This window comes from Notamacropus eugenii, chromosome X (assembly GCF_028372415.1).
Source record: "Notamacropus eugenii isolate mMacEug1 chromosome X, mMacEug1.pri_v2, whole genome shotgun sequence".
Taxonomy (NCBI): domain Eukaryota; kingdom Metazoa; phylum Chordata; class Mammalia; order Diprotodontia; family Macropodidae; genus Notamacropus; species Notamacropus eugenii.
Genome location: NC_092879.1, coordinates 71,294,437 through 71,302,599, shown reverse-complemented (window position 1 = coordinate 71,302,599; position 8,163 = coordinate 71,294,437).

Sequence of the window (8,163 nt, the reverse complement as noted above, 5' to 3'; positions counted from 1 at the left end):
AAATGTACCTCAGGTATCTGGTATAAGGAAACCCAACTAGGACCCTTCTTTTGCCCACTTTCCTGCCTCTTGCCCCAAAGGGGAAAGCAAATGCCCCACAAGAACTTTTCAGAAAACTGTTTCTCTCATATTTATCTCCTACTTCAAAGTTAGGAGCAAAGATCCCCAAGGTTTGGAGTTTTTTCTGAAGAGACTGGAGCAGGACATTTCCTCACCCCCAATGGCTCTTTGCTTCATGTCTTATCACAAAATGGGGGCCAAACATACTTCCATAGTCTTTTCTGAGAAGACTAGACTGAGACCTCATGTTTAAATAATCTTCCCAACCATCATTTTTGAGGGGACTAGGATCTTCTCTCCCTCTTCCATAATATTTTTTGAGGGGAATGAACTAGGGCTCTTCTCCCCAAGCCCTTGTTCCCTGACAAAGAACAAATTTCCCCTTCCCATCTTTTCTGAGAGGGCTGGAGACATCGTCCCCCTTCTCTCTCTTTCTTGTTTCCTGTTTCAACATGGGAAACAAATGTCCCCAATGGCCTTTTCTGAGGAGACAAAAGCAGCATCTATTCCTACCTGCCCCCTCCCTCCTTCTAATCATCTGTCTCAAATTGGAGAGCAAATCTGTCTTCTCTGATAAAACTGTGTCTCCCTCCTTCTGAGGGTGACTCAACCAATACCCTTTTTCCTCTTGGAATCTTATGGCACAGTAGACAGCCCCCTCAACCTGAAGTCAGGAAGACTTGAGTTCAAATCTAGCCTCAGACACTACCTAGGCTCCACGTGACTCTGGGCAAGTTACTTCACCTCTGTGTGCCTCAGTTTTCTCATCTGTAAAATGAAGAAAATCATCATATCTACCTCCCAGGGTTGTTGTGAGGATCAAATGAGAGAAAATATGTAAAGCACTTAGTTTGTTACCTGACACATAGTAAGTAATTAATAAAAACTTGCTTCCTTCCTTCCCCAGTTCTAGCTGTGCCCTACCTCTAGGAGAGCAAATACCCCCCCAACCATATTTCTGAGGAGACTTCCTTCTCCTTCTCCTAGTCATGTTCCACCTTCCTATTTCCTACCTCCTTCAAAAAGGAAAGCAAATATTTGTCCAGTCTTTTCTGAGGAAACTGGGGTAAGACCCTTCTTGTTTTTCTCCTTCCCCGCCAGTATTTTCTGAGGAGATTGAACTGGGGACCCTTCTCCCTCCCCTTCCCACCTCCTAAATCCTGCCTTAAGATGCAGAACACACCACACACCACACACACACACACACACACACACACACACACACACACACACACACACACACACACTCTCTTTTCTGAGAAGACTAGAATCCTTTCCCTGCCCCCCCCCAAATTCTTGTCTAATAGTCCAAGATTGGACACAAATGTCTCCTTCCACAATCTTTTTCTGAGGAAACTAAACTCATCTTTTCCTTCCTTCCTCCTTGGGGCTGTCTCCTACACTAATATGGAAGGCAAATGTCTCCCTCCACAGCCTTGTCTGAGGAAACTGGACTGACTCTTTCCTCCCCCTTCCCAGTGCTTGCTGTTTTCTGTCTCTAGGAGACATCTCCCAATAGAAAATGGAACTAAGATGCTTTTTTCCCTCCTTTCTGCCCCTTGTCCCATCTCTAGGAGGTAATTCCTACCCAACAGTATTTTCTGAGGAAACAAGATGAACCAGGATCCTTTTCGCCACTGACTCCCTGCCTTTTTACAATCTGCCTCAGAATGGAGAATAAATGTTTCTCAGCAGTCTTTTCTGAGGAGATTCTGCCAAGATTGTTCTTCCCCCCCCCACCTTTCTCCTGCCCCAGGGTGCCACCTAATGATATTAGGACCTTTCTTCCCACCCACCCCCAAATACGGAGCAAATGTCACCACCAGTCTTTGCTGAGGAGACAGGAATAGAACCCTTCCACATACCCCCACCTGTCTGCTTTCTTTCTTTCGCTTCAAAATGTCAAGCAAATGCTCAAGTCTTTTCTGAGGTGACTGGGCTAAAAACCCTTTTTTCCTCCCCATCTTGCCTTTCTCCTGCATTTGGGTTAGAGAACTGTGCCCCAAACAATCTTTTGTTGCAAAAAAACAGGACCTTTTCTCCCTTACTTCCCATCATCTTCTGCAAGCTGGAAAGCAAATGCCCTAAGTCTTTTCTGAGAAGACCAGACTCAGTCTCATTTTTTCTTCTCCTGACAGCTTGTTGTCCTCTGTTTCTAGGAGAGCAGATGCTACCAGTCTTTTGTGAGGAGACTAGACTAGGATTCCCCTTCAGCTTCCTTTTTCTTCCTCAAAATACAGAGTAAATAGTAGTATTTTCTGAGGAGACTGAGTAGAAAGTCATCTTCTGCCCACCAGCCTCCCTTGCCTCCTGCCCCAAGATGGAGAGCTAATGCCCCAGAAGTCTTTTCTGAGATCGGACTAAGACTATCTCTCCTTTCTTCACTGCTGCCCAGGCTATGTCTCTGTGTCACCCAACTGTATTTTCTGAGGAGACTAAATACAGATCCTTTCTCTCCCCCATCCCCATCCTGCCACCAGTCATCTGCCTCAAGATAGAGAACAAATACTCCTCAACACTATGTTTCTGAAGAGACTGGACTAAGATCCTCTCATATTAACACATTTTTCCCTGCAGAATGGAGAGCAAATTCATATGCACCCCCCAAAAGAATTTTTTCTGAGGAGACGAGGACCTTTTCTCCCCCAATAGTGTTTCCTGAGGAGACGCCCCCCCACCCTATTCTTGTCTAATGCCCCAAAATGAGAAGTAAATATCCCAAACAGCCTTTTATAAGGAGACAATATTTGGACCTAGCCCTCCCCTCCCCTCCTGGCATACTGATTTATGTCACATGCTTAAAAGTGGAGAGCCAATATTTCCCCAACTGCCTTTTCTGAGAAGAATGGACTGAGAACTTATCCCCTCCCTCATCTTTCCTCCCTGAGCAAACTAGGACTCTCCTCCCACCTCTTCCTGCCTTAAAATGGAGGACAAATGTTCTTCAAGTCTCTTCTGAGGAGAAAGGACTAAGGTCCTATTTTCCTCTCCTCCCTGTATCCTCTGCCTCTAGGACTTTCTCTGCACCCCCCCTTAATATTTTCTGAGATTGAATTATTAGCCTGACTCCCCCTTCTCCACCTGCTTCACCCCAAGTCTTTTCTGAGGAGACAAAACTAGCTACCTTCCCCTTCCTTCCGTATCTTTTGTCTCAAAATGGAGGGAAAATATTCCTCAACAGTTTTATTGAAGGAGAGTGAGCCAAAACCCCTTTTCTCTTCCTGTTTCCTGACAAAGGGGAGCAACAAATTTCCCCCCTCACACATGCCCACCCATACTCACACATGTCCAGACATGCCCCTAAGCAGTCTTTTTCTGAGGAAGCAAGGACTTTCTTAGAATCCTATTTTCTGAGGGATCCTCCCCACCATCTTGCTTCCCTTCCTCCTTCCCCAGGACAAGGAGCAAATGCCCCCAAACAGTCTTTTCTGAGGAGATTAGACTGAGATCTCCCCTCCTACCATATTTTCTTCCCTATTTCCCACTTCAGCCATTTCTGAGGAGATTAGATTAGGATTCTTTCCTTCATCCTTCCAGATTCTTGTCTTCTGCCCTTAAATGTAAAGCAAATGCTCCAACAGCATTTTTGAGGGGACTGGATTAAGATTCTTTTCCCCTCATTACTGTTCTCTGTATTCTGCCACCTAAAAATATTTTCTGAGGAGACTGAGTATAACCTTTTTCTCTTTCCCTCGAACTTTCTGTTTCAGCCACACAGTGGAAAACAAGTGTTTCTGACAGGATTTTCTGAAGAGACTGGACTGGGACCCCCTTTTTACCCTTTCTCCCGCCCCAGAGTGGAAAGCCAGTCACCCCAAGAGATTTTTCTGAGGAAAATCCCAGGCCTGGCATTGAGGAGGCTGCGCCTCACTCCCTCTCCTCAGGAGGAGCCACTTCCCTTTCCCTTTCAGAGTCAGTCTGGTCTAGGAACCTGACACTGCCTACCCGGTACAAATCAACCACTTGAAGAGGTTTTCTACTAGACCATCATAAGTAGAATCTGGACTGTGAGAACACCTGGTTGACAGAAGCTCCTCCTCAGTTGCCTGCCTCCTTCCCTCACCCAAAGGCAGCTGGGTAGGAGCAGGCTACTGCTCTACAGAGCTCTCCATTTCTCCCCCTGGTGGCCGAAAACTGGTATTGCAGGGCATTGCCTTCCTGAATCACAGGCCTCAGCCTCCTGCCACCTCAGGCCCTGACCAACTAGAGGGCGAAACTGGGATTCAAGGATGGGTAAGGGGGCAAGGGGGCCAAAGCCAGCTGCAAGCTTAGCTGGATCACACTGGCACACCTGAACCCTTCACATCCCAAGAAGCAAGAGGGAAAGAAATTTACAAAATATGATGAGAAAAGAAAAGAAAAAGCCTAGTTACTTGGGGGAGAAGGGGGTCCACTGAAATCCTAAGGAAAAAACCCCAGGCAACAAGACCAGAGTATTCCCTTAGGAAATTCCCAGAACCTCCTTCCATCCCTACGAGCAAGTTCTAATGCTCTTAGGCACCAAATACTGAGATTTTTTTTAAGAAAAAGAAACATTTCTAAAGGTTCCTACTATGTACTGGATACCATGCTTGTTGGCAGGGAAACAAAAGTAGCCCCCCAAATCATCCCATAGCCTACTGTTTCTTCCACACAAGAAGAACAAGTGTCTCTCACAGTGTTTTCAGAGGAGACTGGATTGGAGGAGATCAGAGCATCTTCTCTGAGGCTATGGGCAAGGCTAGACAAGCTAGCTCAGGTGGGTGAGGCTCTCCCTTCTGGCAATCAACTCAACCCCACTCCCAATCCCTTTATAAAGGTCCTTCACTGCACAGTCTACACTGAACTGGATGCTAAGGACTTAGACATTCTGCTGGGAAAAACCCAGCATTTAGGACATTTTTAGGGAGATAGGAAGCCTCTGAAAGTAGAAATTCTGCCTCAGCTCTATGAAGAAACCCACTTTCTGGGACATAATTCTATTTAATGCAATTTCAAAAAACATTTCATTGGTGTCTATTATATGTAATGCACTGAGCTAAGGTTGGGGGGCAGAGATCCCAAAACAAGAACAAAAACACTGGGGGCTAAAAAAATACCCTGCTTAGGTCATTTTTCCAAAGCTAGAAAGCCCCAGAAGTACATGCTGCTGCTGCTGCTGCTGCTGCTGCTGAGACTACCCTTGCCATCACTCAAATGGATTCCACTTGATACTCAGTCAATAACTGCCTACTATGTGTAGTGCACTGAGCCAGAGGCCAGAGGGGGTGGGGGAAAACCAGTACAAACTTGGAAAGAAAAACCACTCAGCACTGAGAATATTTTAACCAAGCTAGAAATCCACTGCAGAGAGAGGTTTTCTGCCTCTGCCTTGGGAGAGGAGAGAGACATAGTACAAGTGAGCGTCTTGACTCAATTCAAAATATATACATATATACATACACACATACACACACGCACACACACCCTTGAATAGGCACCATGTCTGACAGGAGAACTGGGAAGTACACAAACCAATGCATAGACAGACCTCATCCCTTGGACTATTTTTTTCTGGGATCAAAGTGACTGAGCTGCCTGAGGAGAGCAGAAACTGCTCACAGGGTAGCTGGGGCTCTTTTCTGAAATTCAATTTAACTCAATTCAGAACCTATTTAGTAGATGCCTACTGTGTGCAAAGCCAAGTGCTAGATGCTGGAGGAACAGAAATGAGAAGAAAAATAACAGAAGGGAAGACAATGAAAAGCCTCCTTTTTGAGCTCCCATCACCAAGGCAGAGTGCCATGGCAGGCAGGCGGGCAGGTAGGCAGCACTTCCATCTTCACACCAGGAGGATACCTGGTAAGCTCTTGTACCTACAGAGGCTCTTATTAGCCATGATTTACTTTGATTTCTTTTAAAAGGCATTTAATAAATATTTGAAAAGGATTAAAGCACTGTATGTGATTTAGTGATAATAACTTAGTAAATAACTATGCATAAGGGAGGGTACCAGATGCTAGAAAGATTTTGCAAAATCCTCTAAATGTAGTTTAAAAGCAAATCCAACAGGAGCAAATTATCGTTTATGTGACATGAGATAGTTTCACCCGGGCTGAAAGCCACTGTGGGCCACGCTCTCACCCCAGTCCTAGGAGAGGGGCAGATGACCTCATAGCACCGGTGATCTCTCCTTTGGTTTTGGTGAGATTCAAAACAGTTCCAGAAATGATCATGCCTGCTATCAAATTTCAAAGCAAGGGTACAGACCTAATTTCACTTGTTGCTCGTAACCCAAGTGACGGTAATAGCTCCATTTTCTTGAACAGGAAATGGAGTCCAAAAAAGGGAAGTAACTTACCCAGGGTCACTCACCTATTCACCATAAGAGGCAGGATACAGCTCCAGATCTCCCTGACACCAAGTCCAGCATTCTGTCTTCTCTCCTTTGTCTAGGGTTAGGGCTGACCTTAGGAAAAGGGTGCCAGGAGGGTGGGGATAAAAAAAAGAAATATGAAAACACCATCTCTTAGGACCATCTTTACTCACTTTGGAAAATGACCTTGGCTTTGCCCTGGGAGTAAACTAGTTGTACTCAGAGGACTATTGAGGCTCTCCTTGCTATGATTTAACTCAAGTCAAAAAAACATTTCATCGTCATTTACTATGTACAAGGTCTGGTGTTGGGTATTGGAGAGATTTATTTTTTAATCTCTAATGCAATTTTCAAAAAGCAACAACCACTCCATCTCTTAGGACATTTTCCCCCAAGTTGCAAGCCGCTGGGGATAGAGCTCCTGCCTTGGCCTTTGGAGAGGAATAGGTGATCTCATAGAATTCTTGAAAGAGGGGTCTCTTTTCTGTAACTCAGTTCTATCCGATGCAATTGAAAAACATTTCTTAAAGCCTATGATGCCCAAAGCACCATACCAGCTGATGGAAAGACAAAGAGTAGTTGAAAATACCATCTCTCGGGACATCTTGACCAAGGTCCATGGTGACCCATATGTATTCTGCTCCAGCCTCCATGCTGGGAGTGAGCTAGTTGACCTACTGAGGTTTTCCTCACCAAAATTCAATTCAATTCAAGAAATATATATAGTAAGCACCTACTGGGTGCACAGAAGAGAGATCTAAGCCTGAGATGGCCAAACACAAGGAGGACAGATGCCTCAAGGTAGGGCTCTTTGTGTCAAGGTTAAAAGGTGCTCTGGATGACTGACAATCCTGGCTCTAACCCAGGAGGAGAGCTGGAGGAGGCTAGAATTCCTCTAGGTCTCTCCTTCCCAGGATTCCATAACCACACAGGTCAATTCCTTTAAAATCTTAGATAAGTACCTACTATGTTTAAAAGCTGCTAGAGGCCAGGGAGGGGGAGAAGAGGAAGAGAAAACATCATTACCATGGAGTTGTTTTCCAAGGTAAAAAGCCACTGAGCATCAAGATTCTGCCTCTGCCTTGGGAGGAGACTTCAGAATTTCATACTGCTTTTCCATGACTGAATTCCATTCAAAAGCCACTTAATATACACTTTCTATGTGGTTCTGCTCGACTAGGGGAGGGGGAGATTAGCTGCCGCTACTGCTACTGGGTTCTCCTTGCTAGCATTCAAATGGATTCAATTCACACAGCAGTCAATAACTGCCTACTATGTGCAGTGCACTGAGCCAGAGAGAGAGAAAAAAAAAACAAGCCCAGAAATAGAGAAGAGAAAAATAAAAGAAAAAGCATCCAGCATTGAGGACATTTAACCATTTAGACTGAAGATCTACTGCAGAGAGAGATTTTTGCATGTGCCCTGGGAGAGGATTCAAATAGCAGCCAGCACTGCAGGGGCAATCCAGTCTGAGTTCCCATTCAAAAAGTAGGCACCAGTTGTGTACAAGGCACTGGACTAGAGGCTAGGATTCATAAAGGAAAACAAAAGCATTGAAAAGCCCCCTACTGGGATGTGTGCATCCAGGTAGAAAATCACTGCAGAGAGTGCCACTGCCTCAGCTCTAGCAGGGGAGGAGGCAGACTCGAGAGAAGTGAGGCTTGCCTTGCCATGATTCCATTTGCAAAAAAATTCAATATTTCAAAATATAAACATTTTAAAAATAGTTTGAAATTTCAATTCAATTTTTCAGTAAATTAAATACTATG